Below are 16,164 nucleotides of genomic sequence, written 5' to 3'. Positions count from 1 at the left end.
AACATCAATTAAAAAAAAAAAAAAAAACACTTAAAAAAAAAAAAAAAAAAAAAAGAACCACTTCTACCTCTCACACACTGGGTGGTTAGATGTTTTGTTTCTTGTTTTGCTTTGGTTTTGGTTTTTGGTTTTTGGCTTGGTTGGGTTTGGGTTTGTCTGAGTTTGTTTTGTTTTTGTAATAAGGCATTCTGGAACCCAGACTGGCCTAGAAGTCCTGATCCTCCACCTCCTGAAAGCTGAGATTATAGGTGTATGCCACTATCCTGGCTAGGGTTTGGGTCTTGAAACGGGGGCTTACCCTGTAGCCCAAGCTGGCCTGGAACACACAGTGTAGCCATTGGGCTGATCTGCCACCACTTGTTTTGTTTGTTTGGTTATTCCAGAAAGGGTTTCTCTGTGTAGCTCTGGCTGTCCTGGAACTGGCTCTGTAGACCAGGCTGGCCACAAACACAGAGTTCTGCTTTCCTCTGCCTCCCCTAGTGCTGGGATCAAAAGCAAGCATGCCACCACTGCCAGGCAAATCTTCCCACCCACCCCCTCTTTTTTTTTTTTTTTTTTTTTTAGGTTTTTCGAGACAGGATTTCTGTGTAACAGTCTTGGCTATCCTGGACTTACTTTTGTAGACCAGACTGGCCTCGAACTCACAGTGATCCTCCTCTCTCTGCCTCCCGAGGGCTGGGATTAAAGGCCTGTGCTACTATGCCCAGCTCATCTTCCCACCTCTCAACTGTGGGATTATAGGTGTGAGCCAACACATCCAGCTCAGGTTTTTATATTATCTCTAAAATATCACACATTTTTCGAAACCAGGAAGAGTTCTTTGTAGTTGATTTATAACTTCATGGTGCCAAGATTTTACCTTATTTTTAGATTTTTAGTCTTTTGATTGTGTTTGCTGCTTTGAAGTGAGCTAAATCTGTAATCTCTTTAAACTATTAAATACGGTAGTTCCTACTTATCTGAAATTTCTATGATTTCAGATACCTCTGGACAACTGTAAAACAAAAACATTAAGTGAAAAATTCCAGAAATAACTCATGAGGCTTCAGTGAATTTCTGTAATATGCTAGTATAATTGTTCTATCTACCATTAGTTAACTGTGCCCAGCTTAATAAACTAAGCCTAATTGTTCTTCTGTATAAGTAAACACACAGAAGGTTCTGCACTACTGTCCTTCAGTTCTGTGGTCTGCTGAACATCGGGAAATATACGCCCAGGTCAGAGCCTGGCTCTTGATGTAAGCTGGGACCTAGTTTCCAGCAGCCATAGGGTTTAGGCCACCATAGGTTAATCTAAACACTATCTCTCAGAAAGCCTCTTCCTCCTCAAACAACCAGGCCTCTATCCACCTACTAGGAAAAACAGATTCATCTATTTCTATTGCTTCTCCTCCCATCTCACTCCTAGGGAACCTTCCACAACAGAAGGTTCTAGCTGCTGTTGCTAGGCACACATGGCAACTTGTTTAGGGTAACATAGCTCAGTTCCCATTACAAACAACCCAGTGAAAGTTCCTTGAACTAGGAACAGTGATACCTCAGTTGACAGTGTTTTAAAGTTAAATTTGTTTCAGTATTTCAACTAAAAAATAAGTTAGAAACAAAAGTTCATCAAAATTCACTTTAACTACACAATTAGGCAAATGCTTGTCAAAAAAAAAAAAAAGCATATCTGAAGAAACAGTGTTTATAATAAAACTAACCTGAGTAGAGTCATTTATGTTTTGAATTCTGCAACTAGACTTGAAGTGAGGTACAGAAGATAATGTGTCCCTTGAGACCAAGTCTATATAAAAAGAGATGTGCTAATCCACCAAGGGGAAAAAGAGATAGTTTGAATTTTATTCCCAAATGTATAACCATTTGTAAATTTTAGCTAGTAAACTAATCTTTCCTTCCTTAATTTTGCTGTTTAAGTTTTAAAAACATTACTAAAGTCTTGAAATTAGTAGCCAGGTATAGTGGGGCACACCTTTAATCCCAGCACTCGGGGAGGCAGAGGCAGGTGGAACGCTATGAGTTTAAGGCCAGCCTGGTCTACAAAGCAGATCCAGAACAGCCAAAATAACACAGAGAAACCCTGTCTCAAAATAACAAAACAAAAAAGAAAGAAAGAAAGAAGTCAGTTAAGAATTAGTTAAAAATTGAGAATTGAAGCTGGGCATGGTGCTGCACACGTTTAATCCCAGCACTTGGGAGGCAGAGGCAGGCAGATCACTGAGTTCGAGGCTAACCTGGTCCACAAAGTGAGCCTAGGACAGCCAGGGCTCTATGTAATAGAGAAAACCTTTCTCAAAAAAAATTTAAAATTGAATTATATAGCCAGGCATGGTGGCGCACATCTTTAATCCCAGCACTCGGGAGGCAGAGGCAGGTGGATTGCTGTGAGTTCGAGGCCAGCCTGGTCTACAAAGTGAGTCCCGGACAGCCAAGGCTAACACAGAGAGACCCTGTCTTGAAAAATGAATTATATAATATGTTGAAGTTAATATGTGTATTTAATTTAAATGTGAAACCTTTAGACATAGTGGTGCATGCCTTTAATCCAGCACTCAGGAGGCAGAGGCAAACATATCTCTGTGAGTTAGAAGCCATCTTGGTCTACATAGTGAGCTCAGGTCAGCCAAGCCTACCTAGTGAGATTCTGATTCATAAATGAATAAATAAATAAATAAACTTATTTTGTTTTTGTTTTTCAATACAGGGTTTCTCTGGGTAGCCTTGGCTGTCCTTGACTCACTTTGTAAGGCAGGCTGGCCTCAGACTCACAGAGATCTGTCTGCTTCTGCCTCTGAGTGCTGGGATTAAAGGTGTGCGCCACTACACCTGGCAGATAGATGGGATTTTTTTGCTCAGGGACTGATGGGTTTTCATGCTTAGGGATTGATGGGGTTTTTTGTTTTGTTTTGTTTTTTGGTTTTTTGAGACAGGGTTTCTCTGTGTAGCCTTGGCTGTCCTGGACTCGCTTTGTAGACCAGGCTGGCCTCGAATTCACAGCGATCCGCCTGCCTCTGCCTCCCGAGTGCTGGGATTAAAGGCATGTGCCACCACGCCCGGCTGGGATTGGTGGGTTTTGGTGAACATTTTTTTGTTTTTTGTTTTTGTTTGGTTTTGGTTTTGGTTTTTCCCAGACAGAGTTTCTCTGTGTAGCCCTGGCTGTCCTGGACTTACTTCGTAGACCAGGCTGGTCTTGAACTCACAAAGATCCGCCTGCCTCTGCCTCCCTGAGTGCTTGGGTTGCAGGCATGCCCCACTGTGCCCAGCTAGGTTTTGGTAAACTTTTAAACTCAGAAGTGGGTTTAGACCTTTTATCCTACACAGGCAGACCTGACATTTTTTTAGCTCTTCTGCCTCAAATCCCTAAGTGCTGAGACTAAAGACCTATGCCAGTATACATGTGGTCTTAGAAGTTTGTTTGAGCCAGAGGGGAGAAAATCCCACCAATCCCTGGGCTTGGGTTGCCATCTCACCAATCTCCACCCTGGAAATCTCCACCCAGGGAAAACTCTGCCCCCACGAAACCCTATATAAAGCCTGTCACCTGCTCAGTTCCTGTGCTTCTTGCCCCAATAGAGGCGACCACCCACTTGTGTCTTTCCTAGTAAATCTCTTGTATGTGGTTTGTTGTATAGTTTAACTTTGTGACACCTTTCCCTTCAGAGCTGCAACATTTGATTGGGAGAAACCTTTCCCCTCAGGGCAGAACTGTGACACCTCCACTGGAGAGGCTATTCTCCTTAGAGCCTTAACACTTACAGCCTAGGTTACAGAGTGAGATTCTCTCAAAAGTTAATCAGGAGGCCGAGGCAGGTGGATCACTGTGAGTTCAGGGTCATCCTGGTTTATAAGGCACGTTCTACGACAGCCAGGGCTGCACAGAGAAACCCTGTCTTAAAACCAAAACAAAGCAAACTAGCTAACAAACTAACTAAATATATTATCTGTTACTAAACCAGGTATGGTGGCACATGCTTTTAATCAGAGCACTCAGAAGGCAGAAGCAGGTGGATCTTGGTGAATTGGAGGCCAAGCTTGGTCATGTAACAAGTTCTAGGCTACAGAAGTCTCAAAACTTACTTAAGACAGTGTAAATATTTTATAGTCATGTTGTGCTTTGAATTCTAAGCCATTTAGTTTTATTTACTATTTTATGTAACTTTAATGTGGAATGCCCAGAAATTTAGATTCTTCCCTCGTCTCCACTACCAATATACCACTAAACAAATCACTTTGCATAAAGCCATTGGTTCCCCCAAAGCATGCAGTAAATATTCAGTAAATCCCTCTGTCTCTGTTCTCCTCTGTAAGCTGGACATGGTGGCGCACGCCTTTAGTCCTAGCACTCGGGAGGCAGAGGCAGGTGGATCCCTGTGAGTTCAAGTGTGTCATTCTAATCATTCATTTATTGATTGAAACAACAAAAAGACATGCCAGGCATGTCTTTCAATCCCAGTACTCTTGGAAGACTGGGGTGAGGGAATTGCCCTAATTTGAGGCCAGCCTAGGCTATAGAGTAAGATCCTGTAACAAAGGGGCAAAAAGGCAAATAATGATGATAAGCCGAGTGGCACACACTTTTAATCCCAGCACTCAGAAGACAGAGGCAGGAGGATCTCTGTGAGTTCGCGGCCAGCCTGGTCTACAAGGTGAGTACAGGACAGTCAAGGCTACACAGAGAAACCCTGTCTTGAAAAATCAAAAAAACAAAAACAAACAAAAAACCCAACCACAACAGGAAAAAAAAAAAAAGAAAAAGAAAGAAAGCTTCCAGCCGTACTAAGCAGTGTGAACTTCAGCTGACCCTATGAGAGTTATCTCAGAGTGACAGTAAACAGGCTGCCTTAATGAAAGAGTCATCAGTTAAGGTCAGCATTCTAGGCACTTCCCTAAACAGTGTCAAAGAGAAAGCATTTCCACTTTTCCCCAGGCCAAATGTACTGGAATGGCCTAGCCTTATACTAGGTTGCTAAGGCAGCCTTACCAAACAGTACAGGCTCTATGGCTTGGACAATGAAAGCAGTTTTCTTACTTGTTGGAGGCTAGACTTCCACAACCAAGGTCAGCAGATTGGTGCTTCAGAAGCCACTCTCCTTGGCCTGCAGACTGCCACCTCATCATGTTCTCACACGTCTGTGGGGTCTATCTTAGTCTCTTCTTTTGGATTAGGGGCCACCCACATGACCTCACGCTCATTTTACCTTAATTACTTTTGTGTTTGTTTCTTTTGATTTTTCAACGCTGAGTTTCTCTGTGTAGCCTTGGCTGTCCTGGAACTTGCTCTGTAGACCAGGCTGGTCTTGAGCTCAGAGATGTGTTGGTCTCTACTTCCCAAGTGCTAGGATCAAAGGCATGCGCCACCCCTGCCTGGCCCAATACATTTTCAATATCTTTTGTGTGTGTGTGTGTGGTTTTTCAAGACAGGGTTTCTCTGTGTAGCCTTGGCTGTCCTGGACTCACTTTATAGACCAGGTTGACCTTGAACTCACAGCGATACACCTGCTTCTGTCTCTCAGAGTGCTAGGACCCAAAACTATTATTGAAAAAAATAGTTGTTGGCTGTATTTGGACTCCAGGCCACTGTTTGTTCATCTTCTGTGAAGAGAGATTTTATTTGCTATAGTCAGGGAAAGTTTATTTTTGTTATGTTCAATAACATTGAAAGTTTTAAATATGAACGGGCACAGTGGCACACACCTTTAATCCCAGCCCTTGGGAGGCAGAAGCAGGTGAATTTCTGTGAGTTTGAGGCCAGCCTGGTCTACAAAGGCAGTTCAGGCCAGCCAAGGCTACACAGAGAAACCCTGCCTTGAAAAACAAAAAAACAAAAAACAAAAGTCTTACACATAATGACAAATGTTGGGTGCTATATACAGCCAGTTAAGCAGACAGGGCTCTTATCTTATAAAGGAATTAATAATCTAAAACAATAATAGCATAGACACAGTATTTACCAACCTGAATAATTATCATATCAATGGATCAATGGATGATAATATAAGACTAAGGTGAACTTGAGTTCAGAAGTAAACAGATTTTTCTAATGCTCTTGGTTTACAAATACTAGGTAATAAAAAAAAGAGGCTGTGAGATCATCCAGGATTGTATGTGAAGAACAGAATAAAACCTTAGCTATAAAAAGAATTTTTTTTTTTTAAAGTGGCCTTGGAGGCATCTCAGAACAGCGTTTCCTCACTTTTTGAGGGCTGAATTTGCCTTTCTAGATCTGAATTCATTTTCTTCTCATATGCATTAGCATTAGATTTTTTCCTCTTGAATTTAGAGGCTATGCTATGGTTGGCTTTAATGACATCATTAGCTTAGCCTTTAGTCTGGAACAAAGAAATGCTTCCTTTTCTCAATAGGAGGAGCAAGATTAGAAGAAAAGTCAGTGGGTCTGTTAGTGTAGCTGCATGTACACATATGTATGGTTCTACCTGAGTTGTTTCTTCAAGGTTTTATTTTTAAGATTTATTTATTTACTATGTATACAGCGTTCTGTCTGCATGTACACTAGCATACCAGAAGAAAGCGCCAGATCTCATTGTAGATTGTTGTGAGCCATGTGGTTGCTGGGGATTGAACTCAGGACCTTTGGGAGAGCAGCCAGTGCTTTTTTTTTTTTTTTTTTTTTTTTTGGTTTTTCAAGACAAGGTTTCTCTGTGTAGTCTTGGCTGTCCTGGACTTGCTTTGTAGACCAGGCTGGCCTCGAACTCACAGCGATTCACCTTCCTCTGCCTCCTGAGTGCTGGGATTAAAGAGGTGTGCCACCACCGCATGGCTCAACAGCAGCCAGTGCTCTTAACCTCTGAGCCAGCTTTCCAGCCTCTGCCTGAGTTTTTACAAACTAGCAATTTAATGACATATTGCCTTCTGTTGTAGAAAGGAAGCAACATTTCTCTATTGGGAAGGGCAATATTCTCACATATTCTTGAAAGTTTGGAAAATGTAAACATTAGTAAGTTTGAGACTACCTAAATTCTGACCCTTTCCTCCTTGCATTGAGAGCTCTCCACGTGGGAAGTGCAAGGGGTTTTAAATGGTTTCTTCCACTACAGGGGTCAGAAAGTTCACACACACGTGCCTGGCTTTCCCTAACCCCCTACTTAACACCCAACATACCCTCAGTCAGCCAGCATGAGGGAAAGAGATCTACGATTGGTCGACTATAAATGTCCTTGCTTTAGATTTTGGATCTGTAGTGAATGACAGGAAAGTAAGTAGCATTCATCCTCTGAGCAGATTGATACCCAGAGACTAGCAGCCAGAGCTTCATAGGCCAAAGGCTGCCCTGCCTGGAGTTCTCCATGGCATCAGGGAAGCCACACCATTTCAAGGCTAACCTTGGTTCCCTCACTTCTTGACTTTAACCACCACCAGTTTCTCAATCTTGTTCCAGTAAATCCCCCTTCTGCTTAAGTTAGTCATTGGGATGGTTTAGCCTATAGAAAGAGAAAGGTAAAAATTCAAGGCACCACAGAAGTAATATATGTTTCCATTTCTTATATAGCTACCCTTGTCTCAACTTACTGGAATCGTCTATGTTTTCCTATCTGTGCTTAGTCATCAGCCTTAAAACGTAAGGCTTCATCTGACTCATTTCACTGTAACTGAGATGAAGGAATTCCAAGTTGCATGTTCCCTTCTGTAAACTTAGCTGATTGATTACCTACCTCCAAGTATAATGAGCACCTTTATCACAATTTCATTTGAATTTTTAATTCATCAGCCAAGGCTATTTAGTCTCTAATTTAAAAACCAGTATTGCAGATTTGTTCTCAAAGGGGAAAAAGCCATCTGAACCTCTCTTCACTGAAGATTATTATGAGCACAATGTGCTTTTTATTCCTTTGCCAACAAGAAATTTCTTAATCAAGCACTTCATCTGGGGCAATCAAACATTCCTCGCTGAAATTACATATGAAAAGATTCGTTTTTAAGTTTTTGCAAAAATATTTAAATTACCAAATTGAAATGTTTGTCTATAGTTTTTTTTTTTATGTGTTCAGAGATTTCTTTCTTTCTTTAAAAAAAAAAAAAAGATTTATTTTTATGCAGCATTCTCCTTGAATGTGTGCCTATAGGTCAGAAGAGGGTACCAAATCTCATTATAGATGGTTGTGAGTCACCATGTGGTTGCCGGAAATTGAACTCAGGACCTTTGGAAGTACAGCTAATGCTGTTAACCTCTGAGCCATCTCTCCAGTCCCTGTGCAGAGATTTTTAACCTTGTTCTGTAGTATCTAATCAAAGCATAGTAGTTCTCTAGTGAGAACATTTTAAAAAATCACAGAAATTGATCTTTTTTAAATTAAAAAATTTGTTATTCTTTTTTACATGTACACATATTATTACACATAAATACAATAAACTGCATACAGCAAGAAGAACCGTGAAACAATCAGGAATTATATAAATGTTACATTCATAGTTGTTTTGGCTATTTGTGTTTGGCAACCTTGAAGAAAACATCTTTCCTATCTTGAGGAGTCTACAATTCTGAATGTAAATCAATATCTATCATATCCCATCTCTGTCAACCTAAAAAAAATTTATCTAGACCTAAGAACAACTTAACCCCTAAACAACTAAGCTTAATTGTAAAACTAAACTATCTGGTCTTCAACCCCATCAGAGACTTGAGAAGCAATAAAACCCAAGTTTACTGGAAGTGCAGGTTAGCAGCTTCCAAAATGAAAAAATGACAGAGACAGTTTGCTCCCTGAACAGTCACCCAAAGCTCTGTATAACATTGGAGCATCTTCTCCAACCTTCTGGCCCAATATATATGACAGACATGTTTGTAGAGATAGGAACTACTGAGGACTTGTTTACCCTGTCTTGGTAGAGTTTGGCCATTGACTCCTGCATCCAAGCTTGCCCATTTTTGGGCAGAATTTTGTCTGTGGCCAAAATGACATTTTGCCCAGTGACTGGTTTGCCACATTTGAAGCCATCTCCATAAGGAGGTTCTTTGATGCTCATCATCTTCTTTGAGATAGGTTGTGTGTTGCCTGTCTTGTTGTCAAAGAATCTTTAAAACAATAAAAACATCTTTAAATTCCATATTCTGTAGGTCTCATCTATGTGTAGCCTCATATCTGTGCATCCCACACACTTCATACATTTATTATTTTAGAACTATATAGTGCTTGTGAGAAATTGTATGTTTTCAGAACAAAAGAGCTGGACACGGACACTGGATCAGATCTGACAGGATTCATTCAGCATGCTGGACATCCTGCATCCTTCATGTTCCAGCCCCAGGGGCTTCAGTTGCTGTTCTTCATCAGAACAGGACAGCTTCCAGATAGCTTCAAAGAAAGCTTTCAATCCCAATTGGTCCAGCATTTCAGACTGTCCCACATAGGACTTCTATTAAGTATGGAATTTCTCAACATCTAGAAACTAGACCACAAATGCTATTCCTGGCTTGTTTAATGATCTTCCCCAATTTTATTTGAGCCCCTACAAAGGTATTATTCACTCAAAATCAGCTAGAAGAAACCTTAAGAGAATGATGCCCCATTTCCCCTGAGCGGGGGGGGGGGGGGGGCAGGGTTTGGGTAGGTTTTTGGTTGCTCTCGTGGGCTGCATATGTTTATTTTCATTGGGAGTTGTTTATAAGTTATTATTGGTCTTATTCAGAGACAAAATGAGGCCAGACTTAGGGATGCCTTTCTTTTCCTTTATCTTTCTTTTGTAAGTATGGAGATAGAGGTTGAAAAGAAAGAAAGGGGAATATAGAAATAAATAGGGATGATAGGACAAAAAGTATATTGTTGAATCTACTCCTAAACTTAAGGCCTTAATTGTTGCTCACAAATAAGGTTATTTTTAATTCGTTGGTATAGAATTTTGTATATTGATGCAAAATAAGTTTAATTTTGATACATTGGTATAGAATTCAAATTTAAGACTATTCTTCACACACATTATATATATTTCTACTCTAATATGAGGTATTGTATCCATACAACTCAATTATAATACAAGGATTACTTCCAATTCTTTGAAAGTGCTATTGCAGGCTCTTTAGGATAATTTAGTAATACAAGTTAATTGTTAGTTGATTAAATCATGGTCATGTCAATTACTAGTCTATTTTTATCACAACAATCTTCATCCTAGGTTTAACAGAAATTGATTTTTGAGACATAACCTTGCTATGTAGCCCAGGCTAGTCCAAAGCTCACAATACTCCTACCTCAGATCCCAAAGTGCTGGGATTACAGGCTTATGTCATCATATGTCTTAGTTATTTTCTACATGGTGCCCTGACCAAGCACCATGACCAAGGCAACATATTAGAAGACAGCATTTAGCCGGGCAGTGGTGGTACACGCCTTTAATCCCAGCACTTGGGAGGCAGAGGCAGAAGCAGGTAGAGCTCTGTGAGTTCGAGACCAGCCTGGTCTACAAAGTGAGTCCAGGACACCCAAGGCTACACAGAGAAACTCTGTCTCGAAAACCAAACCAACCAAACAAACAAACAAGCAAACAAAAGACAGCGTTTAATTTGAGAATCACAGCTACAGAGGGTTAAAGTTTCATGACCATCATGGCAGCAGGTAGGCAGGAATGGCGCCGGGACCTTATATCTTGATCCACAAGATATTGAAAAAAAATATTTTAACGTATTTAGGTGTTTTGCCTGTATGTAAGCCCTATGTACCATGTGAGTTCCTGGTGCTCTTGGAGGCCAGAAAATGACGTGAAATTCCCTTAGATCTGGACTTACAGCTGGTTGTGAGCTTCCATATAGGGGCTGGGAATCAAACCTGGGTCCCCCCCTGAAATTACAGCGGGTGCTACTCAGGCATCCCTCCAGCCTTCATCCTACTTTCTTTCTAAAGGAAATCTTTCTCGGGGCTTGAGAGATGGCTAAGAGGTTAAGAGCACCGCCTGCTCTTCCAAAGGTCCCAAATTCAATTCCTAGCAAGTGCACGGTGGCTCACAACCACCTATAATGAGATCTGGTGCTTTCTTGTGCTGGGAAGGCATACATGTGGAAAGAATGTTGTATAAAGAATAAGTAAATCTTTATTTTAAAAAAAATCTTTCTTAAAGTCTGCTAAAGAGTGAGTCCGGGACAGAGGAATCAGTGGGTGTGTGTACCTTTCAACTCATAGCCACCACAGAGAAATACCTCTGACTCAAGAACAGCCAAATGTCCCATGTCTTATTTATCTCTGCCTGATATGGGAGCTTTGCTGTCAAGTCCTTAGCAACCGTCTGTCTGATGTTTTTTTGTATTGCTTTTTTTTTTTTTTGGTCAAGACAGGGTTTCTCTGTGTAACAGCTTTGGTTGTCCTGGACTCTCTTGGTAGACCAGGCTGGCCTTGAACTCTCAGTGATCCACCTGCCTCTGCCTCTTGAGTGCTGGGATTTAAAGGTGTGTGCCATCACTCCTGGCCATCTGTCTGATGTTTAAGCTATAGATTTGGAAGACCATTTAGTTGGCAGTTAGAACAAGGGTTGTCAGTTTGAAGAAATTGATACAGAGAGAAAAAACACAGTATCAGTAGCTGAGTATTCAAGAAAATATAGACAAATGCCTAGAGTAGACATTTATGTGTGCTGGACCCCAAAGTAACTTTTAGACCAGAACCACATTACAGGCTATTTGGTTGGCTGTATTCGGGTTTTTTGTTTGTTTGTTTGTTTATTTTACTTATTTTACGTGTAGAGGTGTTTCGTCTGCCTGTATGTCTGAGCACCGCATGAATGTCTGGTGCCAATGGAGACCAGAAGAGGACATCGGATGCCCTAGAATTGGAGTTACAGACAGTTGTGAGCTGCCTTGTGGGTGCTGGGAATGGAACCTGGATCCCCGGGAAGAGCAGCCAGTGTTCTTAACCACTGAGCTGCCTCTCCAGCTCCAGTGTTCAGGATCCTCCTGCAGGATCCAGTCATCTTGCCATTTCCTGTTTTCCTGGCTGTCTGAAACCTGTGGCTAAGACTTTTCTTTGTGAAAATTGCCATGCAGCTAAATGACTTTCACCAAGTCATTGACTAAGTGTCCAGACCAAGATTAAGGCAAGCCAGGAAGGCAGAGGCAGCAGGGCTGTGGGAAGATAAAGAAGCCCCTGCTATCCCACTTCCCTGTTCTTTTGGAATCCGCCTGGAGGCCAGAAACTGCCACATAATGACAACACTGAAATTGCCTATGGAGATATTCTCAAACCATGGCATGGAGCAATTCAATAGACTCTCAAAAGGCCAGAATCTGTGTGGCATTCCTCTCACCTCAGCTAAACTTAAACAATTTGCCTCATAAGACCTTACAGCTTCATTTATGAAAGGAAATCCTTAAAAGTGTACCAACCCCTCCACTGTTTGCATTGTAAAGCTTAATTGTAAACCTTTGCTTAATCTCTCCTTCCCTCCCCTGCCCCCTTCTTAGTTATTTATGTTTGTTTGTTTGTTTGTTTTGAGACAAGATCTCTCAATATAGCCCTGGCTGTCCTAGAACACTCTATGTAGTCCAAGCTGGCCTTAAACTCGCAGAGACCTGTCTACCCCTGGAGTGCTGAGAATCTTTTTTTTTTTTTTAATTAATTTATTCAGATTACATATCAATAGTTATCTCATCCCTTGTATCCTCCTGTTCCTCCCTCTCACTTTCCCCCTATTCCCCTCCCCTATGTCTGTTACTGAGGGGGACCTTCTCCCCCGTATATGCTCATATGGTATCAAGTCTCTTCTTGGTAGCCTGCTATTTTTCCTCTGAGTGCCACCAGGCCTCCCCATCAAAGGGATGTGGTCAAATATGGGGCACCAGAGTTTGTGTGAGAGTCATTCTCTGCTCTCCACTCAACTGGCTAGATCTGAGTAGGGGTTCGATGTTTACTGCACATGTTGTCCTTGGTTGGTGGAGTAGTTTGAGCAGAACCCCTGGACCCAGATCCACCCATCATAATGTTCTTCTTGTAGGTTTCTAGGACCCTCTGGATCCTTCTATTTCCCCATTCTCCCATACTTCTCTCACCTAGAGTCCCAATAGGATGTCTTTTCATCTATCCCAATCTCCTGTTAAGTGAGGTCTTTCATGGGACATGCCCCTTGAGCTAGTGTCCAATTATAAGTGAGTATATACCATTAGAGTCTTTCTGCTTCTGGGTTAACTCACTCATTATGATCATTTCTACTTCTAGTCATTTGTCCACAAATTTTGGGATTTCCTTGTTTTTAATAGCTGAGTAGTATTCCATAGTGTAAATGTACCACAGTTTTTTATTCATTCCTCTACTGAGGGACACTTAGGCTGTTTCCAGGTTCTGGCTATAATGAATATGGCCGCTATGCACATGGGTGAGCATATGTCCTTGTTGTGTGCGAGTGCTGGGAATCTTAAAGTGTCACCACCCTTGGCTTTTTCATTTCTTTTTTCTTTATTTTATTTTACTTTTTTGGTTTTGGTTTTTCAAGACAGGGTTTCTCTGTGTATCCTTGGCTGTCTTGGACTCACTTTATAGATCAGGCTAGCCTCAAATGCACTGCCTCTGACTCCAGAGTGTTGGAATTAAAGGTGTGTGCCACCATGCCTGTCCTCTGCATATTATTTTTTTTAAAGATGTATTCATTATGTATACAGTATGTATCAGATCACATTATAGATGGTTGTGAGCCACCATGTTGTTGCTGGGAATTGAACTCATGACCTCTGGAAGAGTAGTCAGTGCTCTTAACCGCTGAGCCATCTCTCCAGCCTGCATATCATTCTTTTTTTTTTTTTTAATGGCTCCAATATGGATCTTTAATTTTGAAGATAAAATAACCAGTAATTTGAGTGAACAATTTGACATAGCATGTATTTTTCTATGTCCCAGAATTACATGGATCTGTGCTGTAGCTAGTAATAGCAGAATTAGAAAAAAAATGGTGTATTAGTATTAAATCTAAGGATATTCTTCTGTGGTTCCCCAAAGGACAATAAGTGAGCAAATCTTGCGATTAGCATTTATGCTCTAAAATAAGGAGCTACTCATTACGAGCATATCATTCTTTAAATGACAAATTTATACCTATCTGAAGCATCTCTCTCCCCCCCCCCTTCTCTCTTTCAAGATTTATTCATTTATTATTTACACAGTATTCTCAGTATGCCACAAGAGGGCACCAGATCTCATTATAGATGGTTATGAGCCACCATGTGGTTGCTGGGAATTGAACTCAGGACCTTTGAAAGAGCAGACAGTGCTTTTAACCTCTGAGCCATCTCTCCAGCCTCGGAAGGATCTCTACTTGATTAACTTGTTAGCTTTGCTTCATTCTGACTCCTCCAGGATTTCTTTTCTTCAGGCTAGTGAAGTATCTGCTTTTACCTGAATGGAGGCCCCTATGGGGAGAACACTCCTCGGGCTACTGTGGGCAGTGCTAGACTGCATCTTCCTATTGCCCTCCACAGAATTACAGTCCGGATGTTCTGCTCCTGGTCTGTAATTCCCATGAGTATACAAGCACATACAACTATCTATGGTTTACATAGAAGGAAAATAGATGTTCAGATATACTAAGTATCGTTTTCATAATTGAGTAGTCAAGTATCTTTTTTGAAATCATGGGAAATTTACATTTCTTGACACCTTTGATGATCTGTTCTTGAACAGAGGAAAGATCAAGTTGATTTAGATATTCTATAAGTGGGCCACATGCATCTATTGATTCTACTTCAGAAACATTTATTAGGAAAATACTCTGTGGTAAGAATTTATTAAGTATTGAGGATACAGAGATGAATAAAACATCCTTGCCCACAAGAATTTTTTTTAAAGATTTTATTTATTTATTACATATAGTGTTCTGTCTGCAAGTATGCCTGCAGGCCAGGAGAGGGCATTAGATTACATTGTAGATGGTTATGAGCCATCACCCTGTGGTTGCTGGGAATTGAACTCAGGCCCTCTGGAAGAGCAGTGTTCTTAACCTCTGAGCCATCTCTCCAGCCTGCCCACAGGAATTTTTATCCCAAAGCAGGACACAATGAGAGGAAGCAAATACATTTTTGGGTATCCTAAAAATAGAGAACAGGTTGGGCATGGTGGTGCACACCTTTAATCCCAGCACTTAGGAGGCAAAGGCAAGTAGATCTCTGTGAGTTCAAGGTCATCCTGGTCTACAGAGTGAGTACCTGGATAGCCAAGGTTACAGGAGAAACCCTGTATTGAAAAACAAAAAACAAAAACAAAAACAAAGAAAGAAAGAAAAGAAAAGAAAACAGAATCATAGACAAAGCACAGATTTACACAGACTAGATGAAGGTGTGTGAACTCTGTGAGGGCAGATGGCAGGAAAGGTTATCTTGGGGAAATACTTTTTGACATAGGTTATGAATGAAATGTAGACTGTCATTGGTCACTGTTTGTGGTGCTATTTAGAAAGCTGTGGAGCCTTGAGGAGGTGGGCCTGACTGCTGGAAGTAGATCAATGGGGTCAGGCTTTTAGGATAGATCACCCTTCATTCCCACTTAGAATTTTGCTTCCTGGTTCACCCTATGTGAGCATTGCCTGAGGTCACTTTGTCATACTTTCTCTACTATGGTGGCTTGCATGAGAATGGCCTCCAATGGCTTAATATAGTTGAATGGTCGGTCCTTAGTTGATGGAACTCTTTAGGAAGGATTAAGAGGTGTGGCCTTGTTGGAGGAGTTGTGTCGTGGAAGTGGGCTTTGAGTTTCCAAAAGCCAGCCAACACTATTCCCGATTCTCTCTCTCTCTCTTTCTCTCTCTCTCTCTTCCTCTCTCCTCCCTCTCTCCTCTCCTCCTCTCGCTCTCTCCTCGCTCTCTCCTCTCCTCTCTCTCTCCTCTCTCGCCTCTCTCTCTCTCTCTCTCTCTCCTCATCTCTCCTCCTCTTCTCTCTCTCTCTGCCTCATGCTTGTGTTTCAGATAAATAGAAGATCTCAGCTTCTGCTCCAGTGCCTGGACCCTAACCATTAGCAACTACAAGCCTCGAATTAAATGCTTTCTTCAATAAATAGCCTTGGTTATGGTGTTTTGTTGCAGCAATAGAAAAGTAAATAAGACAGATGGATTGATTCCCTTTGCAATCTTCATCATGATCAACAACCCCCCCCTGCAGAAAAAAATAATACCAGAGAGATGATGATACACAACCAGGGGAGATGGTTGATGATTGTTTCTGGCAAAACTATCTGATACGTAGAT

This window comes from Acomys russatus, chromosome 6 (assembly GCF_903995435.1).
Source record: "Acomys russatus chromosome 6, mAcoRus1.1, whole genome shotgun sequence".
In the NCBI taxonomy this organism is placed as follows: domain Eukaryota; kingdom Metazoa; phylum Chordata; class Mammalia; order Rodentia; family Muridae; genus Acomys; species Acomys russatus.
This window is presented reverse-complemented; position numbering follows the sequence as displayed.